This window comes from Heterocephalus glaber, unplaced genomic scaffold (genome assembly GCF_053883595.1).
Source record: "Heterocephalus glaber isolate CG9 unplaced genomic scaffold, H.glaber_assembly_v1.0 deba00001733, whole genome shotgun sequence".
NCBI lineage: Eukaryota > Metazoa > Chordata > Mammalia > Rodentia > Bathyergidae > Heterocephalus > Heterocephalus glaber.
The window spans coordinates 1,756,828-1,781,380 of record NW_028258444.1 but is presented as its reverse complement, the minus strand read 5'-3'; the positions used below and the strand labels follow the sequence as shown (position 1 = coordinate 1,781,380).

At 37.5% G+C, this 24,553-nt stretch overlaps 1 protein-coding gene across 17 annotated transcripts in view; it reads right to left on the bottom strand.

The window, feature by feature from the left end:
• The window catches only part of Ccdc91 (coiled-coil domain containing 91), a 401,979-nt gene that overhangs the window by 344,027 nt on the left and 33,399 nt on the right, over positions 1-24,553 (bottom strand). Inside the window, exon 1 of one of the 17 annotated variants that reach the window (XM_087200273.1) lies at positions 1,045-1,068. The exons of 15 other annotated variants lie outside the window; for them this stretch is intronic. The gene's annotated coding sequence lies outside the window, so the exon portion shown is untranslated. Of the gene's footprint in view, positions 1-1,044; positions 1,069-24,553 lie in introns of those variants that run through there. One more of the 17 variants, XM_087200277.1, reaches the window with a different exon arrangement.

Here is a 24,553-nt window from a genome sequence, read left to right as displayed (position 1 = left end):
GAAACAAAATAACCTAAGAAAAATTTAATGGAAGAGAGAAATGCACATGACACCAATGACAATAAGCTTACAAATTTAATTTTATGCTGCTATGCAGAATATCTATATTATATACAAAATAAAATAGAAATATTTTTCCAGAGAAAACTACTCCTACCTTCTTATACATAACAATGTACAAAATGGAACCAAAGTTGATGGCCAAAAGAAACTATTAGTTCATTTCTATGAGCAGATTAAAAGCACTTGAGAAATTTGATGACTCATTTCCATAATACTATTTTATAAGTTACTAGAAATTAGAAGTCTTTGCCTAAAGAGAAAAGGCACTTAAAATTATAGTGGAATTTGCATTTGAGAGAAATTCCTCCTGGCAACATCAGAAAAATGGGTGTCAATATCAATCACTGAGAAGGAACGCTCATTTTCATACTTGCTGTATTAAAAACATAATTCATTGCCATCTTAACTACAATCATATGATACTGACGAAATAAAATATGCAGACCAATATGGTTTTAACATCTAACAAAGCATGACAAAAATTTCTGTAACTGCTAACAAATCTTAAGAAAACTTGCATGAAGTTCCAATAGCAAAATGAAAACAAATTATTTCTACTGACCATTTAAAAAATGCTTTTGTATCTTCAGTTGAAGATCTGAACATCAAAAAAAAAGGTAATAGTTTTAAATTGTGTCATTAAAAAAAGCTGTTGAAAAGAACTGGTTGTCTTTTATCAATATAGATGATATAAGACACTACATCTAAAATCAAGGGTAAATTTTACCAACTTACACACAAAAATAACACTACAATCAGCTTCATGTTAAAAAATTTATTTATAAATATCAAACTCATTTTAAAAGGATGGCTTCTCAAACATGAAACTGTAACCTAGTTCACTTAACAAAACCATCAAATATCATAGTCTAAAAGATCTGTTATCAGGATACCAAATGGAATTTGCAGCCTGTCAAAAAATTAAAACTCAAATCCATCAATACACATTACTGAGATTAATTTTCCTCCCTTTTGACTTACCTATGTTTTTGTTTTTATGCTGTAAGGCACAGTAACTTAAACCTAATGATAAAATAAGAGCTTCATTAATAAACGAGCTTTTCAGTAGCATATATACTGAAGTTACCACTGGAATTAGTTCACTTTTCTGATCTTTCATAATCATTTATAGCCTAACTTGGATCTGTAAAATACGGTCCAATGTGTCTTTACACAGACTTCAGTGTTGACACCCACCAGAAAGTCTTAAATTTTACAAAATTAAGAATATCATTAATATATAAACCATTCTAATTTATAGTAATTAAAAATAGCCAAATTCTTTGGTATGCCTTCTATCAAGAAAGCAAGTCTAGCTAGATACAGTGGCACGGATCTCTAATCCCAGTATTATGGAAGGCTGAGGCAGAAAGAAGACAAGTTTCGAGCCCCAGCCTGGGCAGTTTAGAGACTTAGCAAGACCGTGTCTTAAAAAAATGAAAGAGTTGGGGATATAGCTCATTGCAAAGGCCCAGGGTTCAACCCCCAATGCCAAAAACCCTCCCCCTCAAAAAAAAGGAACAAAAGGAAGAAGAGGTAAATCTGTGTCTCTACCTCTTCAATATGGATAGGCTTTACAAAACTGCTTTGACCAATAAATGTGTGGCAGACATGTGCCATTTTCGGGGCAGACACCTTAAGAAATGGACAGCTTCTACTTCCTATCATATGGAACAACTGCTTTGGAAGAATTTATCCTCTATTTCAGCAATTTGACCATCACTCTACTAGCTTGTGTATCTTCAGTGCTACACATGGGAACAGGATTTCAGAAGTCTCTGGCTTCGGCAACCATTTCACTGCAAGAGTATAAAACCATTAAAACCCTACCCAAATTTATGGCCCCCAAATTATATGCAAAATAAGTTGCTTTAAAGCACTAAGTTTGGGGGACAGTTTGTTATATAGCAATACATAAAACAAAGCTACAATTTTATTTTATAGCATGAACATACTATGACAACAGGAAACAAATCAAACTGCCAATTTCTAGCTGTAAAACACTGAAACTGAAATTTTTTCAAGTTATCAATTTACCATCTACCTTAGCTCTTTTCATTGTCTTCCACATAGTTAATTCATAAGATCATCTTGCAATGCAGAAGTATTCCCCATTATGCCCAATTCTCACGGTATAAGGAAAGGACAACACTTAGGACAAAACCCCGGCTGCCATTCCACCACTCCCAGGGCAGAGGAGGTGAGCCAATCCCTGCGCCCAGGAGGAGGCTCCCCGGCCACCATTCCACCACTCCCAGGACAGAGAGGTGAGCCACATGGGCAATAGCAGCACACCAACCCCTGACCCCCCACACCCAGGGAAATGAGAAGACACATAAACAAACCTCAAAAACAGACTTCCAGATCACCTACAGAAACCCCAAAGGGAATGAGACAGAGCAAACTGATACTCAACCACCTGGACTCCCTGAACTGGCAACAAAAGGGGACCTGGAAAAAATGAAATCAAAAATAATTACTCAGATAACAGCAGAGATTGCACCCATAGTGCATGGCATGATTAATAAATCAAGAGAGGAAACAGATTTAAAAAATTACAGGAGCTGAGGTTCCTGATGTAATTCCAACATAGGAAACAAATGGAATCCATAAAACAGATACAAACAGATTTCCAGGAGATTAAAAACTCCACTGCAAGTCTGTGCAGCAGAATGAACCAATGTAAGGACAGAATTTCAGATACAGAAGATAAGACTGCAATTAGTGAGGAGGAAAAGAAAAATTGCTTTAAAATTGTAAGGGAACATGAGAAATCAATCCAGCAGCTGAAAGATGATGCAAAGATGACATAAGACTGATTAGAGTCAACAAAGAAACAGGAGAGAGTGCAGATGACATAAAAAAACTGTTCACAGAAGTGATGGCAGAAAACTTCCCAAGGAGGGGAAAAGAACCAGACATATAGATAAGTGAGGTATATAGGACTCCAACTAGCCTTGATAAAAAAAAAATCTACACATAGGCATATAATTGTTAGGATTCCAGAAACCCAACAGAAGAACAAAATTTTACAAGCAGTGAGAGAAAAGAAACAAATCACATACAAAGGAAAGCCCATCAGAATCACAAGACTTCTCAGTGCAAACCCTCAAGGCAAGAAGAGCTTGGAGTGATGTATTTCAAGCCCTAAAGAAAAACAGCCTCCAACCCAGATTGATGTACCCTGCAAAACTATCTTTCAAAGTTGATGGAGAAATAAGATACTTTCATGATAAAGAGCACCTCAGGAACTTCAATACCAAACTGGCCTCCAAAAAATTTTAGACAATACCCTAGGAAAAGACAATGAGGATCACAAGCCCAGGAAACTCAGCAGAATGAATCCATTGGGCATGACAAATTAAACACAAAGGGGTAGAATCCAACAAGAAGAAAAAGTCATGACAAGGCTTTTAAAACTTTTAACTTCATCTCCCTAATGAGTGTATAATTCAATCTTGTTATTTTACTGATTAGTATTTTTCTGATTCTAGAGTTGCACACCTTTCCTTGTGCTGTACTGGCTATTTATCATCTTCTTGTGCCTACTTTTTAATTGGATTGTCTATTAATGAGCTATAAGAGTTCTTTATATATTCTGGTCACAGGTTATATGCATTGTAAATATGGTCTAAGGACTACTTTTCATTTTAATGATGTCATTCAAAGCTCTAAATGCTGATGGAATCTCATTAACCAATATTTTTCTTTTATACATCATGTTTTTTGTATCCTAGGATGTTCTTGCCAACCCTAAATTTGTAAACATTTTCCCTTGTAATTTCTTCTTAAAGTTCTATAGTTTTAGTCTTTCATATTTAGGTTCATAAATCCTTTCTAGTTATTTTTATGTATGGAAATAAAGGGCTGAGGTTAATTTTTTTATATACAGATACCAGGTGTTCTAGTGCCACTTGCTGAAAACACTCTTTTCCTCTGCTCTTGAATTGAGTTTATATTCTACAAAATGTTAATGTTAAAAAATCTTTCAAAACTCAAGGGAGCATATATATGTGGTTCTATTTCTAGATTCTGTGTTTTATTCCAATGATCTATATGTCTTTCCTTACACCAACACTGCCTTGATTACTGTAGCTTTAGAGGAAGTCTTACAATTAGGTATTAAACGTCTTCCAACACTGTTTTTTTTCTTTTTCTTTTTACTTTTCTAGGTCCTTCGTACTCCTACATAACTTTTAAATTTCAATATCCAATTCTTCATTTATAGCAAGTATACATAGACCTGACTTTTTATATATACCTTGTGTTTTCTAATCCTGCTAAATTCAAATATAAGTTCCAGGGGCTCCTAGAAATTTCTTAGTATTTTCTCAGTAGATAATCATTTCATCTACATATAAAGATTTTGTTTCTACCTTGCCAATCCTATCCTAATTTTGTCATTTCATTGACAGACTATTTTGGTTTAGGCCTATGTTTCAAAGTTTAACAGACAGATGAAAAGTAGGAGCATCTGCACTTGTTCCCCACCCTAGGGAGAAAGCACTGTATCTTCTCCATTCATATAAGGCATTCTCGCTGGAAGTATGGAGTACATGTCTTTGATCTGTTGAGAAGGTTCTGTTCTACTTCTAATCTCCTGATAGCTTTAACCATGAACAGCTGTAGAATTTAGTTTGATACTTTTTCTCCAACTAGTGACAGGATCATATGGCTTTTTCCTTTCCTCTGTTAAAATGATGACTTTACGGGGGGGTTCTTCCAATGCTGAACCAACACTGCCATCCCTATAACAAAACGACTTTCTACATACTGCCAGATCTGACTTCTAATGGTTTGTTTTGTTAAACAAATTTCTATGTTCATACTTTTTTCTTCTATTATCTTTATCCAGTTTTAGGATTAGCACAATGTTGAGTTCCTAAAATGAGCGGGAAAGTGTTCCTTCTTTTTTCTGCTTTAAATGTTTGATATAATTTATTAGTTAAAATGTATATGAGCCTGTTGTTGTCATATAGGTAGGTTTTTAAGCCAGGAATATGCTTTAATAGGTGTTATTCAAATTTTATATTTCCTCCAGAGTTTCATTAATTTGTCTTCCAAGGTACTTCTTAGACGTTGTCTGATTTATTTCTAAAAAGATTTTTGTAATATGCTTTCTATATCCTGTTAAGTTCTGTAAAATCTGTGGTAATGTCTTCTAGATCTTGATATTATAATTTCAAAATGTATACTTGATATTGTATAAAAGTAAGAAAAGGTCTAAAGTAGCAGGGGAAGTGGGAAGGGAAGGGGAAAGGAAAAAAGGGAAAAGAAAATATATGAGAAAAGGAAAAAAAATGGAAACAAAGTCTTTGCAAACAGGGAAGGGTGGACGGGGTTTAGGGAGGTCAGGGGAAGGGGAAGAAAGTAAGAACCAAGGTACTCATGTAATGGTACAAGATCCCAATGATGAATATAACTATATTTTATACCTAAAATGTACCAAAAAACTTAATGGGGGGGGAAAAAAAAAAAACCACTTGTGCTCACTTCAGCTGGACTGAATACCATCAAGAAACAGGCGTTTATGTTCAAAAGTGTCTTTATGCTAATTGTATCTGTTAATGTAATTAGGTGATTTGAGTAATATTTTAAAATCTGTAGTATAAAAATAGAAGAGTTATTCCCATCAAAAAGTTGAATATAACCTTGACAAAGGCTAGTTGCTTGCAAAAAGAAAAAGATGAAAAACTGCTGTCAAAAGGTAAGACTAAAATTTTGCAACTGTTGCACTATACTTAGAACTGAAGATGATGTTTGAGGGTGTGATTTAAGAAAACCCATAATGAAATCCAATCAGCAGACCTATGCACATACAAAGTATCTGGGTCCAATCTAAAAGACTAGACCATTGGTGGCAAATCTATAGCATGCTTGCTGTAGTGGGCTGTTTTTATCACTGAAAGCTCCAAAAGGTACACCATCCTGGACTAGACTATAAACAGATGTTGTATCTTTAAAGTATATATGTTTTCATGACTGCCCACTCTAGCCAACAACACTTTTATAAACTTAACAATTATCAGATGCAACTAAGTTGGATAAAAGGGCTTGTATTGTAATTCCGTTGTGTAAAACAATTTTTTAATTAGAAATAAGGATGAGGTTTTGGTTTTGCAAGAAGAATTCTATAGATGGATGATGGTAATGGTTCACAATAATATAATTGTACTGAGTGACACTTTTAAATGGTAAAAATGGTCAGTTTTATGACTACCAGATTCTTTAAGAAATAAAGATGATACTAAGAGTTCAATGCATACTTAATTTATGAACTAATGAGCACTTATTTCAAAGGCTTTAGCTTGAAATGGCAAAGTACCTATCTGTGTATACTTCACTATAACCAAGACCAATACCAAATGCGAGGATAAAAACAATAGAAATGACGATTTCTTCCTCCCAACCCTCAAAGACGATCTTTTCAGAGCAGAGTTCAATATTCAGGACTATTCTGACAAAATAATTGGTGATTTAAAAACCTGGAGATTAATTTATGAATTTATCCCTTGAAATAAAATAATGGTGTTTGTTTTTAACACCAAAATTATCACACAGAGTAGCTTATTGAAAGATAATTGCTACCTGGTAGCAAAACAAGCACAGGCTATCATTTCTGAGTGGCCATAACTGTTTCAAAGGTGAAGAAAACATTACCCCTTGTTGTTTAAGGTAAAATACCATGATAAGTAAAAACTGTAAGACCTAACTATATAGTTATTCCCTTGGCTTATAACCCTGTTTTCCCATCTTTCTAATTTCTCCATTCTAATTCAACAAACTCATTATATTCACTCCATATAAATTATTATGTGAAACTCTAAGTTTAATGAAACATAAAGATGAATTTAGAGTAACCCCTATTCTCAAGGAATGTATAATCTAGTACCCAGCATCAAACCAATACATAATTAGCTACAAGAACAGACCTTCTGCTACCTTCAACATTCAAGTTGGAGCTGTACAATTCAGATCAATAATTTGAAAAGTGAATTTTTTTTAAGTTAAGGAAAGGAGCAGTACATGGATTGTGTACTAGACTTATCCTCCGTGCTTCACTTTTTATTATCTGTACAGGAAAATCTTTAATTTTGTTTTACCAAGAAATTTTCAAATGCAAATGCAAAGGGTCTCCTGTAGTTCTATTATAGTTGAATAGACAAATACTAGTTTAGGTTCTTGTGTACAACAAGGAAATAATTGCCTAGCGGACACCCAGAAATAAGCAGTAAGCAGCTATGCTTATTGAAGATCACAGGAGGTTGTGCTCAAAGCCAGTCTAAACCCAAAAAAGGGTAACACAGACCAAGAAAAGTGCCAGGGCAACAGGAAAGCCCAGTACACAGGTCAAAAGTAGCAACAACAACCCAAAAACAGGGCACATATCTCAGGATTTCAGAATTTACAGGCCAGGCACTTCTGCTCTAGGTGACTCCCACTAAATCCCCCTGGCCCCTTTGCTCTGGTGCCTGTGCTCTCACCTAGGGTGTCAGCTATCTCCTAGGTTTTTGTTATTTTCTACTTCTCGGAAAATGGAAGCAGGAATAACCATAGGGTGCTGTTCTGAATTAAATGGAGCGGGGAGTGACTCTTCCACTCCACTGCTTCTAACTATACTAGTTTGACCTAAAAAAAGAAAAAGAGCCAAGGTTTTAGCTCAGTGGTTCCACCGCCTGCCTCGCAAGCGAAAGGTCCCCAGTTCGATCCCCGGTACAAAAACAAGAAAAGAAAAAGAGAACTCCATGGCTACAATTCTATGGGTAGGTGGGTAAAAGGATCCAGCATATTTCTAGCACTTTTTTTTTTTTGGTACTGGGGATCGAACTCAGGTCCTTGCACTTGCCAGCATATTTCTAAAAAGGATATTAAGTTTGATTCAAATTATTGGCCACAGATGTACCTGGAAGTATTTCGAAAGACAAAGATTTCAAACTTTCTTGAAGTGAATTGTTCTGCTTCAAAAACTAAAACTCTAAAATTAGAATTATAAAGTGACAGAAAACATCACAATCTGAATTATACTTATGCAATACCATATGGATTTCAAGCCAAGTTCCTAATTTACAGCTGAGAAAATCAACTCTAAAGATAGCTGAGCCTGGATCAGATTCACGCACCATAAAACCAGATGTAGATCTCAAATCACATGTGACATCTCTAGCCAATCATGCAGATAAGAATTATGCAAGCTGAAAGACAAAAAATTCACCTAGGCCTTTCTAAACTTCATCACCTTAATAACAATATTCCTTCTTAAAACTGCCAAATAAGTTAAAAGAAAATACACATATCTTCATTTAAAGGGTGTGAAAATCTAATATCACTCAACTTTACTCTACAAATATCTTTTAAAATTAAAGAAATTACTCATCTTAGGGGCCGGGGATTTAGCTCAGTGGTTCTGCCGCCTGCCTCGAGAGCGCAAGGTCCCAAGTTTGATCCCCCGTACCCAAAAAAAAAGAAATTACTCATCTTGAATCACACCTGCCATTTTACAAATATGAAAAAAAAAAACCTACTAGACTTTTAGGATAACAAATGTTGGCATAAAATCTCAGAATCTTCCCTTAAACAATATGTCACAAGTGAACAGGAACAAAATGTACTAAGGATGTACAAAGATGTTACTGTAATTGTTTGCTTACTCAGTTACTGAATTTCCTACCATAAGTTAAGAAATCAAATGTAAGTTAAGAGAAGTCTGTCTGCAACTATAAAATCACTTTACATTTTTTAGGCCTCCAAAGTTTGGCGCATGTGGAAAGCCTATTTGAAAATTCACCTGGCACACACATACAAAAATATTTTGTTTTCGCTTTGAAGCCACAACAGAATACAACACACAGAGACAGGATTTCTAGTTTATTTCTTACGATCCACATGTACAGAATCTAAAATTACAACACAGAAAATCAGTTAAAGCTCTGTAATAGTAGTGATATAGGGGAAATAATATAATTCCCAACTTTGATAGATGTCAGCTATGCCGAGTTCGTGTTCCCCAAAATCAAAGAATGAATTTTTTGGGCTGGGGATTTAGCTCAGTGGTTTCGCTGCCTGCTGCACAAGCACAAGGACCCAAGTTCGATCCCCGGTACCAGAAAACAAACAAACAAAAAAAAGAATGAATTTTTTTGTCCAGGACAGGGAATTGAACTTGAGACCGTGCACTTGCCAAGCAGGTGCGGCATCACTGAGCTAAATCCCTGGCCCTCGAAGAATGAATTCTAAAGAACAACGGAAGTTAAGAGTAGGAAAATTTTACTGAGAGAGATAGCTCCTGAGACAGGAGGGAACCCAGAAGTGGGTTGCCAAGGAGCCCACTTCTCAAAGGAAGTTTTACAGAAAAAAATCATGAGGTGACTAAAATGTAGGTTAAAACTATGTTTTATTCCTTCCCAGGTGTAAACACAGTCTGAAATCAGGGGCAGATTTCAGCAGCTAGCCGGAAAGAGCTGAATTTATTTTATCCTTCTGTGGATGGCCTGACATCAAAAGGGAGAGGTTTCAGCAGTTAGCTGGGGAGAAAACTAAGTTTATATAGGGTTTTCAGAAGGGGCTGATCATAAGGAATGTTTATGACTGAGGGGCCAAAGATGATCAGCACAGGTATGTATACTATATTGGACTCTTCAGCTCCCGGAAGATTGTATACTCTGTCCTGAATTTTCTTTATGGCTGTCTTTTCTGTTTACTGAGAATGGCCTATTGTTTGCTGAGAGTGGCCTGTTTGCTGCAAAGATCTCATTCAAGCCAGGCATGACAATCAGGCATCTTGGTCACTCACCTCAGTGACTGACATCTATCTATACTGTATTGGAAAAGGTGATACCAGTTATCTTATCCGCTGTAGAGGTATGTAGGCCTAGTCATTCTGTCTTTACCTTGAGGCCTGGTCTTCGACAGATGCACCTCCAGCCACAGTTGTAATCACATCATCTGCACCGAATTCATCGGACTGCCTATAATACTTCTTCCTAACTTAGCTTTCTATAATAGCAGCAAAGACCTCCCAAATTTAAAGAACCAATCCGAAAATGGGCATCTGAAATGACCAGACATTTCTTGGACAAAGAAGTAGAAATAGCAAATAAACACACGAAAAAGTGCTCAACATCACTGGTCATTGGTGAGATGCAAATAAAAACAACACTGAGACTCCACCTCACTCCAGAAAGAATGGCTGCTATCAAGAAATCAACCTGGCTAGTCCCGCGGAAAACAACGAATCAGCCCGCTGCAGGCAGGCAGGTCTGCAGATGTGGTCCCGAGGTCGCCAGTCACGCGGAAAACAACAAATCGGCCCACTGCAGAAAGGCAGGTCTGCGGACGCGGTCCCGAGGTCACCAGTCCCACAGAAAACACTGAATCAGCCCATGTCCCAGCAGCAATCCACTGGACCCCACCCCCTGCCCGTCACTCCTTTTGCCTCTCCTCTGTACAGCCACCTGGTTCCACACTACAAAGATGCAAGGACACCAAACCACCAGACCACTGTACAGGAGCTAATCAAGTTCTCAGCATTTATGGAATTCCTGCCCAGAGGTAGGGGCTTCTGAGCCGCCGTTCCACCGCTCCTGGTCCAGAGGAAGGGGCTGCTGGGTCACCATCACTCCCGCCAATCCCAGCCCAGAGGAAAGGGCTTTTGGGCTGCCGTCTGAGCCGCCGCTCCTGGTCCAGAGGAAGGAGCTTTCGGGCCACCATCCCTACCGCCACTCCAGGCCGCTGGCCCGCCTCTCCCAGCTCAGAGGAGGTGAGTTGCGCAGACGCCAAAAACACGAACTGGCCCCTAGTCAAAATGAGAAAACATGTAAATAAGACTCAAAACCACACTTCCAGATCACCTACAGCAACCCCAAAGGGAAATGAGATGGAACACTCTGATACTCAACCACCTGGACCCACTGAACGGGCAACAAAAGGGGATCTGGAAAAAATGAAATCACAAATAATTTCTCAGATAACAGCAGACATTGTACTCCTAGTGCAATCCATGATTAATAAACCTAGAGAGAAGCTGAGGAACATGATGGAATCCCAACCTAGAAAACAAATGGAATCCATAAAACAGATGCAAATAGATTTCCAGAACATGAAAAACTCCACTGAAAGTCTACACAGCAGAAGGAGCCAATAGGAGGACAGAATTTCAGATATAGAAGACAACATTGCAATTAATGACCAGGAAAAGAAAAATTGCTAGAAAATTATAAGGGAACACGACAAATCAATCCAGCAGTTGCTAGACGATCCAAAGAACAATAACATAAGACTGATTGGATTCAATGAAGAAACAGGAGAGAGTGCAGGTGACATAAAAAACTTTTCACAGAAATAATGGCAAAAAACTTCCCAAGCAGGAGAAAAGAGCTTGACATACAGATAAGTGAGGCATATAGGACTCCAAACAGCCTTGATCAAAAAAAATCTACACATAGGCATATAATTGTTAAGATTCCAGAAACTCAACAGAAGAACAAAGTTCTACAAGCAGTTAGAGAAAAGAAACAAATCACATACAAAGGAAAGCCCATCAGAATCACAGCAGACTTCTCAACACAAACCATCAAGGCAACAAGAGCTTGGAGTGACATATTCCAAGCCCTAAAGGGGAAGAGCGTAAAGCCCAGACTGATGTACCCTGCAAAACGATCTTTCAAAATTGATGAGGAAATAAGATACTTTCATGACAAACAGCACCTTAGGAACTTCGTGAATGCCAAACCAGCACTCCAAAGAATTTTACACAATATCCTAGGAACAGACTTTGAGGATCACAACCCCAGGAAGGAAAATAGAATGAACCCATCTGGCACAACAAGAAATTAAATGAAAAGGAGGAGAACCCAACAAAAAGAAAAAGTCATGGCAATGATAGTCAGTATGTTTCAGTTATAACCATCAACGTTCATGGTCTCAATTCACCAATCAAAAGAAACAGACTGGCAGAATGGGTCAAGAAGAAAAATCCAACAATATGCTTCATACAAGAAACACACTTAATTCAAAATGAAACTCACAGACTGAAAGTTAAAGGGTGGAAAACAATAATACATGCGACAGGAACCAAAAAAAAAAGCAGGAGCAGCAATTCATAGCAGTGAATATGCATAGTAGGAAAACAGAACAAGCAGAATTAAACAACCTGAGGCTGCACTTCAAGCTTCTACAAAAAGAAGAGTAGGACAACCCCAGAGCTCATACAAGGGAGGAAATTATAAAGATCAGAGGAAAAATCAATGCAATGGAGAATAAGAGAATGATACAAAAAAATCAATGAAGCCAAGAGTTGGTTCTTTGAAAGAATCAACAAAATTGACAAACCCTTAGCCAATCTTATCAGAAAAAGGAAAGAAAAGGCCCAAATTCATGCAATTAGGAATGAAAAGGATGAAATTACAAAAGACCCAGCAGAAATCCATAGAATCATCAATACCTACTTCCAGAACATATACACCAATAAGATGGAAAACACAGAAGAAATGGACAGATTCCTAGATACATATGAAATACCAAAGTTGAATGAAGAAGACCTAAAAATTCTAAACAAACCAATATCAACCAATGAAATTGAAAATGTAATTAAAAACTTATCGACTAAGAAAAGCCCGGGCCCTGATGGCTTCACTGCTTAATTCTACAAGACATTTAGAGAAGAACTGCTGCCACTACAGTTTAAACTCTTCAATGAAATTGTAAGGGACGCAATACTCCCAAATTCATTCCTGGAAGCAAGCATCACCTGGATCCCCAAAGCAGAGAAACACCCAACCGAAAAGGAGAACTATAGGCCAATCTCACTAATGAACACAGATGGAAAAATCCTTAATAAGATACTGGCAAATAGAGTGCAGAAGATCAAGAAGATCATACACCCTGATCAAGTGGGATTCATCCCAGGGATGTAGGGATGGTTCAACATACACAAAACAATCAATGTAATACACTATATCAACAGAGCCAAGGACAAAAACCATGTGATTATCTCCATAGACACAGAAAAAGCATGTGACAAAATCCAACATGCATTTATGATAAAAACCCTACATAAAATTGGAATAGATGGTCTCTACCTCAATCTGATAAAAGCCATCTATGAAAAACCCACAGCCAATATCATACTAAATGGTCAAAAACTGAAATCCTTCACACTAAAATCAGGAACAAGACAAGGATGCCCACTATCACCACTCTTGTTCAATATAGTTCTGGAGACATTAGCCACGGCAATTAGACAAGAGAAAGAAATGAAAGGAATAAAGATAGGAAATGAAGTCAAATTGTCCTTATTTGCAGATGACATGATACTCTTTATAGAAGACCCCAAGAACTCCTCCAAAAGTCTTCTAGACTTAATAACCAAATTCAGTCAAGTAGCTGGTTACAAGGTCAACACACAAAAATCAATAGCTTTCCTCTACACCAATGACAGACTCACTGACAGAGAAACAGGGCAAATAATTCCTTTCACAATAGCATCCAAAAACTGAAATACCTAGGAATCAACCTAATGAAAGAAATCAAAGACCTCTTACCTGAACACTATAGCACTCTGAAAACAGAGATTGAAGAGGATATCAGAAAATGGACAGACATCCCCTGCTCCTGGGTAGGAAGGATTCATATAGTGAAAATGGCCATACTTCCAAAACTGCTATATAGATTTAATGCAATTCCAATGGAGATCCCAGCAGCATACTTCATGGACCTTGAGAAAACAATCCAAAAATTCATTTGGAACAAGAAGAGACCCAGAATAGCCCAAGCAATTCTAGGTAACAGAGACATGGCAGGGGGTATCACAATCCCCAACCTGCAACTCTACTACAAAGCTACTGTGATAAAAACACCATGGTACTGGCAAAGAAACAGACCTGAGGACCAGTGGAACAGATTAGAAGATGCAGAAAGAACGCCAGACATACTCAGCCATCTCATCTTCAATAAAGGAGGCAAACACCCTCACTGGAGGAAAGAGAGCCTCTTTAATAAATGGTGCTGGAAAAATTGGGCTTCAACTTGCCAAAGACTAAAACTAGAGCTATATCTCTCACCATGCACTAAACTAAAATCAAAATGGATTAAAGATCTAAATATTAAAATAGAAACTCTGAACCAGTTGGAACAGAGGTTAGGTAGAACTCTTGAAGACATCACTGTAGGAAAACATTTTATGAACAAAACCTCAGTTGCCCGTGAACTAGCACAAACAATCAACAAGTGGGATCTCTTCTTATTAAAAAGCTTCTGCACAGCAAGAGAAACCACCAGCAGTGTAAAGAGACAACCCACAATGTGGGAAAAAATCTTCACCTGCTTTTCCTCAAAGGTCTACTATCTCGAATCCATAAAGAACTTAAAAAGATCAGACCTCCCAAATTTAAAGACCCCATCCGAAAATGGGGATCTGAAATGAACAGACATTTCTCAGACAAAGAAGTAGAAATAGCAAATAAATACACGAAAAAATGTTCAACATCACTGGTCATTCGAGAGATGCAAATGAAAACAATGCTGAGATTTCACTTCACTCCAGAAAGAATGGCTGTTATCATGAAATCAACCAATAACAAATGCTGGCAGGGCTGTGGGGAAACAGGAACCCTGCTCCACTGCTGGTGGAAGTGTAGACTGGTGCAACCACTGTGGAAATCAGTATGGAGATACCTCAAAGAACTAGGACTGGAAGTCCCATTTGACCCCGCTATTCCACTGCTGGGGATCTTCCCCAAAGAATTAAGAGAATCATACCACAGTGATATATGTGCACCCATGTTCACAGCAGCACAGTGTGTGATAGCTAAAACTTGGAAACAGCCCAAATGCCCATCAACTGGAGACTGGATAAAGAAAATGTGTTTTTTTTTATAAAATGGAGTACTACTCAGCCATAAAGAACAAAAAAATAGAGTAATTTATAACTAAATGGATGCACATTGAGGCAATACTCTTAAGTGAAATAAATAGGGCACACATGTATAAATACCGAATAGTTTCTCTGGTGTGAGAAACTGAAAGTGTAAATAAGGACTAAAATGTATAATAGGTAATGTGAAATAAGAAAAGGGGCAAAGGGAAAGGAAGTGGGAGGGGTAGGGTAAAGGAAAGGAGGGTATGGAATATGAGAAAACGGAAAAATAGGAACAAAATCTTTGTAAATAGAGAGGAATTGAGGGGTTGAAGGGAGGGCTGGGCAAGGGTGAAAAAGAAGAACCAAGAGAGATTATGTAAAGGTGCAAATTTCCAATGATGAATGTCATTATATTGTATACCTAAAATGTACCAATGATTAGAATGAATAATCGATAATGCAAAATAAGAAGAAAATGTCCAAAGGGGTAGGGGTAGTGGGAGGGGCAGGAAAAGGAAAGAAGGGAAAAGAAAAATGATGAGAAATGGAAAAAATGGAAATAAAGTCTTTGTAAATAGGGAAGGGTGGAGGGGGTGAAGGGGGGGCTAGGAATGGGGAAAAAATAAGAGCCAAGATGCATCATGCAAAGGTACAAGTTCCCAATGAGAAATGGAATTGTGTTGTATACCTAAAATGTACCAATAAAAGAATTTTTTTAAGAAATCAACCAATAACAAATGCTGGCGGGGCTGTGGGGAAAGAGGAACCCTGCTCCACTGCTGGTGGGAGTGTAGACTGGGTGCAATCACTGTGGAAATCAGTATGGAGATACCTCAAAGAACTAGGACTGGAAGTCCCATTTGACCCAGCTATTCCCCTGCTCCGTATCTTCCCCAAAGAATTAAAAGAATCATACCACAGTGATATATGTGCACCCATGTTCATAGCAGCACAATTTGTAATAGCTACAACTTGGAAGCAGCCCAAATGCCCATCAACTGGAGACTGGATAAAGAAAATGTGGTTTTTTTATAAAATGGAGTACTACTCAGCCATAAAAAATGAGAAATTAGAGACATTTATAGCTAAATGGATGCACATTGAGGCGATACTCTTAAGTGAAATAAACAGGACACACATGTGTAAATACCGAATAGTTTCTCTAGTGTCAATAAGGACTAAATGCTATAATAGATAATGTGAAATAGGAAGAAAAGGGGCAAAGGGGAAGTGGAAGTGGGAAGGGTATAGCAAAGGAAAGAAGGGAATGGAATTAATATGAGAAAATGGAAAAATGAAAACAAAGTCTTTGTAAATAGGGAGAGATGGAGGGGTTGGAGGGAAGGGGAAGGGGGAAAAATAAGAACCAAGAGAGATTCTGTAAAGGTGTAAATTTCCAATGAATGTCATTATGCTGTATATCCGAAATGTACCAATAAAATAAATTTTTTTAAAAAATACTAGTAAAGAAATTCATCATAGATTTTTAAGTCTCAGGAATCCCATAGAGCCTCTAATACAGTATCTTGTCCATAATAAACACCACTCCAACATCCAAATTGAGTACTCACACAGGCTCACCTTGGTGCTCCAATGTCAGAATTCTTGCTTTACAAGGGAACTGATCCTAACCTAGCTTTGTACACTGACTACATAGTGGCATGATTTCTTTAAAAGAACATGTTATCAAATACTATAATTATCATACAGTTTAGTAACTGTATACCTCACTGAAGTCTTTATAGATATAAGCCTCAGAATTCTTTGGAGGTACACAATCCAGGTAGCTTAAGAAATTGTATTTTTAGGCAGCATCACATACCTCATCATTTCAGAAACATCAAAATCTTGTACCATTTTGCCTCTCATCCATTCACAGATTTACAGAATTCAAATCATGCAGCCCTCAGTAACATATTGAATCTAAGTTTTTCAAACGCCAATAAGTAAAACTATGCTATACAGGACAGAGCAGACTACTGTGAAAAAAATACAGTAGCAAAAACTCAATGTAGACTGTCCTTTTTTTATCACCCACTCTACAGGCTGATGTCAAATCCAGGCCATCCTGGAGTTCTTGCAAGAAGTTCATGCACAGGGCTTTGAGATCTGTCCTGTACATGTGTCCTGGGATTTTGTAATTTACAGGTCACACCTACTCCTCTAGCTAGGTTTCCCAAACCTTAGTCTCCTGCCTCACTGGGCACAGTGAAGTCAAGGTTTTAATAAAATAAAGTCCAAAAGAGAAAGGTCTAGGAGTCAACTGACTAGAAAGAGGCAAAGGTAAAAAAATAAGTAGAATTGCTACCATAAACATAGTAAGAATTTATCAACATCAGCAACTTCAAAATTAAACTAGGCAAAGAAAAAAAAAACACCCAAGAGTCTATATAGTTGATTGAATAAAAAATAAATGGAGATGGACAGACATCGATGCAGAAGAATACAAATAATTTATATAACTACTTTGCTCTCAAGGAAGTGGAAAATAGCTCCTCACCTCTAAGTGTAGTCTGTACACAGTAAGTTCCTCCCAAAAATTACAGTATACAAATGGGAAAAAAGAATTTTCTTCTAGTGGAGAAGCCTGACAAAAACAACCTCAGCTAAAACAGAAAAAAAAAAAACCTCAGCTAAATAGTCAAAGAACATCATAAGTCACGGAAATAACATGTACCCACAATATAATGTAATAAAATGGCATTTTACCTTTGTGCTTTCTTCAAATACACATAACCACATCATTAGAAAAGCATAGGATCAATATTGACTGAGAGACAATCTACAAAATGCCTGATCAATATTGTTCAAAACTGTCCAGGTCATCAAATACAAGATTAAGATATTGTCATTGTCAAGAGCAGCATAAGGCAACGTAACTACTAAATACAGTATACTATCCAACATGGGAGTCTGGAACAGATGAACAATATTAGAAATATATAACATAATATAAGCATTGATTTACTTTAACAGGTATACAATGCTATAATGTAAGACATTAATGAGGTGAGGATTTATGAGAACTCTTATCATCTTTACAATTGTCTGTAAATATAAAACTGTTCTAAATAATAAAGTTTCCTTTTTTAAATTGGGACAAGAATAAAAGCATAAAAATCATTAATATTACATAGATTTAAAAATATGTCAATAAAGCAAATTTTAAATGATCAAATTTTAAAAAGATATCAAAAGAGAGATATCATCTCCTGCAGGTATTCACTCAGAAAAATGATTATTATTGGGTCATATCTGATAGTTCTACTTTAAATTTATTTTTGTAAGATTAAGTTTTTATTGGTGCATATTATATAGGACTACACTTTAACATTTTCATATATGCATATAACATACTTTGATCATGTCCTCTCTTCCATTACCTTCTCTAATAATCCCCCTCTTCCCCTAATCATTTTCCTTTTCCCTAGTAGTCTCTCTCCTACTTTCATATGAACTTTCTGTATTTCTTTTTTAAATCTAATATAAGACATGTAATATTTCTCATTGGCTTATCTTAGTATGATGGTCTCCAGCTCCATTCACATTTTCCTACAAATGACATAATTTCATTACTTTTATGACTGAATAATACTTTGTTATACAAGTATGTACCAAATTTTCTTTATCCATTCATCCACTGGCAGGCATCTAGACTGATTCTATGACTTGGCTATTCTGCCTAGTGCTGCAATATGTGGCAATGGAGGTATCTCAATATTATTTTGACTTAATTCCTTTGGAAATATACCAAAGAGTGGTATAGTTGAGTCACAAGGCAGTTATATTTTTAGTTTTCTGAGAAACCTCCACACCAATTTCCATTCTGGCTGTACTAATTTATATTCCCAACAGTGTATAAGGGTTCTTTTTCCCTCACATCCTCACTGGTATTTATTAGTTTTTGTATTCTTGATATCCATTCTGACTATCCATTCTATCCATTCTTGATTCCATGTCTGAGAAGACATGGAAGTAGTTTTGATTTACACTTTTCTGATGGCTAAAGTTAACTGAGAATATTTTTCATATAATATAGTTCATTCGTATGTCTTCCTTCAAGAAGTATCTGTTTAGTTTGCCCACTTATTGTTTTACTTGTTCTTTACTATTAAATTTTTAGTTCTTTATGTATTCTGGATATTAATCATCTGTCAGAAAATAGCTGGTAAAGGTTTTATCTCACTCTTTAGGTTATTTTTTCACTCAGTGGCTGCAGAAGCTTTTAAATTGTATAATCCCGTTTGTCAATTCTTGCTATTATTTCTTGAGTTATTGGAATCCTATTCTGGGAGTCAGCGCCTATACCTATCTTTCTCCTATTTTCCTCTAATAGTTTCACACTTTCAGGTCTTACCTTAGATCTTTCATTCATTTTGAGTTGATTTTGTACAGGATTAGACAGATGGATCTTGTTTCAATTTTGTTTATGTAGATATGCAGTTTCCCACTACCATTTGTTAAAGAGACATTCTTTTTTCCGATATGTTTTTGGCACACTGATCAAGAATCAGATGGTTGGCAGCATTGCCACTTTATTCCCTGGTCCTCTATTCTATTTATCTGTGTATCTAATTTGTGAAATACAATGCTATTTTGTTCCAATGGCTCTATAGCACATTTTAAAATCAGGAACTGTAATCCTCCAGCATTGTGCCTTTTGTTTAGGATTCTTTGGCTATTTCTGGCCTTTTGCACTTCCCTATGTATTTTAGGATTGTTTGTTCTAGCTCTGTGAAGAACGAGTTGGTATTTTGATGGTGATTGCACTAACTGCAGATTGCATTCACTTATACAGCCATTTTAACAACATTAATACTCCCAATCCATGAATGTGGAAAATCTAGGGTCTTCTACTTCATTCTTTAGTGTTCTACAAGTTTCACTATAGAGGTCTTTCATCACCTTGATTAGGTTTATTCTCTAGGGATTTTTTCTGTTTGTTTCATTTGTTTTGATGCTACTGACAATGTTTTCTAGATTTCTTTCTCAACAAAATTATTATTGGTATATTGGAAAGAGAACACTTTTGTACAATAACTTTATTGAGTTTATCAGTCAGTTCTAAGAGACTAACAGTAGACTCGAGGATTTCCTGAGTATATATCACATCATGTACAAACAGGGATAATTTGACTTCCTCCTTTCCCATCTTATCTCTTACTTGTCTATCATAGATCTTCTATGTTTTGTTCATAGATTTTTCTTTTGGGGGATCTTTAATACTGTCTGAATGTTGCCCAACATTGTGCCCTGCACATTCAAGTACCCCACTGCTTAAGCTTTTTAGTGGGTCTACAAATGATGCTCCCTTTCTCTATGACTGTCTCTCATGGCCCAGTCACTCTCTGCAGCAAAGGTGTCAGCAAGGACCTTGAATTGTGGTGGTTTTGTGATTTTTTTGATCCCTATGGTAGCTCACTTCCAAACAAAAAGCCCCATTTCAAGATGGCTCCTGATTATAGCACCCCAAGATATGGCAAACACAGCAACAGATTTCTTTTCCAAAGCTAGCCTATCACATAAGAGAAGCTACTTTCAGACCAAACTCTCACACTGGATTTACAGCTTGCAAAAACAGTAGATTTCTCCTGAGCTAGCACTGCCTGTCCACTGATTATCATTAGGGCCTCTAGCATTCAACAGGCTCATCTTGTACTTGTGCAGTTAGGTTCGCCTTTCCCCAAGGAACCAAAGTAGATGTTGTGGACTACTTCACACTTTTCTCTTAATTGCCTACTTCTCCATCCTTTTTAGCCCTATTACTTCTCTATCACTTCTTTCTTGATTCCTAAAGCTTTCTCTTTTAGAATATGGTTTCTCCTTTCTTTCCAACCCTTCTCATAGATGCATACAAACAAAACTTCTATTTTACTACTTTATCTAGAAGCCTCATTCTATTTTTAATTTCCTCAGCAACCTCCATTCTGTTTTTCACTGTGGCTGTACCAATCTACATTCCCATCAGGAGCATACTAGGATTCCCTTTTCTCCACTCCTTTGCCAATAAATGTTATTTCTTGTCTTTTTGATAACAGACATCTTCACAAGTGTGAGGTGATACCTTGTAATGAGTTTAATTGCATTTTCTTAAAGATTAGTGATGCTGAACATAATCTCATACACCTGTTGGCCATTTTTTATGTCTTGTTTGGAGAAAAGTCTATTCCAGTCCTTTCCTCTGTTTTTCACTGAATTATTTGTTTTTCTGCTACGGAGCTGTAAGGGTTCTTCTAAAACTTAGGTTATTATACTCCAATCAGGTATATGGTTTGCAATTATATCTTCCAAGTTCATCAGCTGCCTTTTCATTTTGATGATTGCTTCCTTTGCTGTGCAAAAGCTTTGTAGTTTGATGTAAATACCTAAATTCCCATGCTCACTGAAGCATTATTAATAAGTCAAGATAGGACAAAGAAATATGGTATAAACCAAACCATTATTAATAAGTCAAGATAGGACAAAGAAATATGGTATATCTACAGTGAAATCGTCTTAAAAATGGAAGAGATCCTATAATTTGCTGTAACAAGAATGAATAGAAAGAAAAATATTGCAAGATCTCACTTATACATAAATAATAATTTTCAAAAGTACAAATGGAGATAGAGAATGAAAATAGTTACTACAGATAGTAGTCAAGAGGTATGAGCTCCCACTTCTCTGAGTCCTGTAGAGCAAAACAGAGAATGTTAGAAAGGCAGTTAAAAAAAGGGTTAACGCTAAATAGGCAATCGACAACAGCCAATACAGGAGGTTCTTACTTGTGTGTTTTACCAGCTTAAATACTTTACTTCAGTGCAATGAATAACAGGCTAGAACAAACTAAGGGTCACACAATTTCCCCTATCAAAAAACCTCAGAGACTTTTCAATACTGCTTTACAAATCAAGGGGAGAAATTCAGTATGAATTTCTTAGCTTTCTCTTCTTTATATTTATACTGTGAACATAAAATATATTGGGATATTTCCAAACCAGAACTGCACTACATTTTATACTTTAAGCTCTTATCTTAATGGGGATAGGTTAGTAACAGAGCACTGGGCTTAGAGTCAAGGCAATGACCTATAATCCTAACTCTTCCACTAAATTACAGTGTTATCACAGTTGTCACCTAATCTACTTAAGGCTGTTTTGTCTTTTGGGAAATTAACAGGTAGGGAGAGCTGATCTCAAGCTGAAAGACCTCATATCTGATTAATGTCTAATTAGTAATTCTCATTCCTAATTAAAAGCTCTTATTTCTAATTAAAAATAATACTACTAGTAAGAGAAGACTTAGGAAACTACTTAAAAGTTATAACTCTAGGACAGCCAAATCCTAAACATTCCTTCCAAAACTATGAGCTGATGATATATGAAAATTTTCCTACAAAACATCACTTTCACAAAAACTCTGTGGCCAGAAATGTAAATAGCACGAAGTTACAACTTCTAAACTAACTCAAGAATTTAATTCAATTTCTCTTTAAACCTAAATTCATTATGAAAAGGTTGCAGTATACCTACCAAAGCAAACTCTCACTATTGGACACAGGAACGGAAAAATGACAGAAACTTAATCACTGAAATTCAATTAAAGAAAAGATTTCTAACCACTAAGCCTGAATGAAGAAGACGGAAATCAAAGCATAAAGAAAGAGCTGGAATTCAAGTCATAATCAGAAATGGAAATTTCTATATAAAGCATGGAGGGGGGAACACCTCACCACAGCCAGGAATACAGGCATTGAAGAAATGAAACTTAAAAAGTCACATGAATTTCTCAGCCAACTATATGATGACCTGGAGTTAGTTCTTCTCACAATTATTAAGTGAAAAAATACACAGCATATACATTTCCCCGGGGGGGGGGGGGGATTGCGCTTCTTTGAAACAACTTTAAAACAACAAACCACCACAGAAATCACATGGGCACAAAATTAAATAATTCTGGTCACTGATTTGTGGCACATTCAAGCATCCCCAAGTAAAAGATTCAACTTCTGGCTCTTCTTGTGAGACTCGAAGACTATCCATAAAACTACCTGATGGGGGAGTCGCGCGGAAGACCCCCGAATCAGCCCGCTGCAGACAGGCAGGTCTGCGCATGCCCTGCCCAAGTCCCTAGTGGAGAGGAAGATGCCGAATCAGCCTGCCACAGACAGGCAGGTTTGTGCACGCCCTGCCTAGGTCCAGAGTCCAGCAGAAGATGCTGAATCAGCCCCCTGCAGACAGGCACGTCTGCGCACGCCCTACCGAGGTCCCTAGTCGCACAGAAACGGCCAAAAGAGCCCTCGCCACAGCAACAATCCACTGGACACCCCACCCCCCGCTCCTCTGCACAGCCACCTGGTTCCACACTACAAAGACACAGAGGTCACTGGACCACCAGACTATGGTACTGAGTCCCACTGCTCCCGGCCTAGAGGTAGGGGCTTCTGAGCCGCCATCCCACTGCTCCTGGTCCAGAGGAAGGGGCTTCCTGGCCACCATTCCTCCCGTTGCACCCAACCCAGAGGAAAGGGCTTTTGGGCCACCTACTGTCCCGCCGCTCCTGGCCCAGAGGAAGGGGCTTCCAGGCCACCAGCCCTCCCACTGCTCCCGGCCCAGAGGTAGGGGCTTCTGAGCCGCGATGCCACTGCTCCTGGACCAGAGGAAGGGGCTCCCAGACACCATCCCTCCTGCTGCTCCCAGCTCAGAGGAAAGGGCTTTTGGGCCAACATCCCTACCGCTGCCCCTGGCCCCTGTCCCACCTCCCCCAGCTCAGGGGAGGTAATCCCTGCAGGCGCCAACAGACCCCCCCCCCCAGTCGAAATGAGAAAACACATAAAGAAGTTTCAAAGCCGGACTCCCAGATCACCTACTGCAACCCCAAAGGGAAATGAGAAGCAACACTCTGATACTCAAGCACCTGGACCCACTGAACTGGCAAAAAAAGGGGATCAGGAAAAAATGAAATCAGAAATAATTTCTCAGATAACAGGAGAAATTGTGCCCATAGTGCAAGACATGATTAATAAATCTAGAGAGGAGCTCAGGAACATGATGGAATCCGAACATAGGAAACAAATGGAATCCATAAAGCAGATGCAAATAGATTTCCAGGACATGAAAAACTCCATTGAAAGTCTACACAGCAGAATGAGCCAATGTGAGGACAGAATTTCAGATATAGAAGATAAGATTGCAATTAGTGACCAGGAAAAGAAAAATTGCTTCAAAATTATAAAGGAACATGAGAAATCAATCCAGCAGCTGCTAGATGATGCAAAGAAGAATAACATAAGACTGACTGGAGTCAATGAAGACACAGGAGAGAGTGCAGATGACATAAAAGAACACTTCACAGAAATAATGGCAGAAAACTTCCAAAGCAGGGGAAAAGAGCTTGACATACAGATAAGTGAGGCATATAGGACTCCAAACAGCCTTGATCAAAAAAAATCTACACATAGGCATATAATTGTTAAGATTCCAGAAACTCAACAGAAGAACAAAGTTCTACAAGCAGTTAGAGAAAAGAAACAAATCACATACAAAGGAAAGCCCATCCGAATCACAGCCGACTTCTCAACACAAACCATCAAGGCAGGAAGAGCTTGGAGTGACATATTCCAAGCCCTAAAAGAAAACAGCCTCCAACCCAGATTGA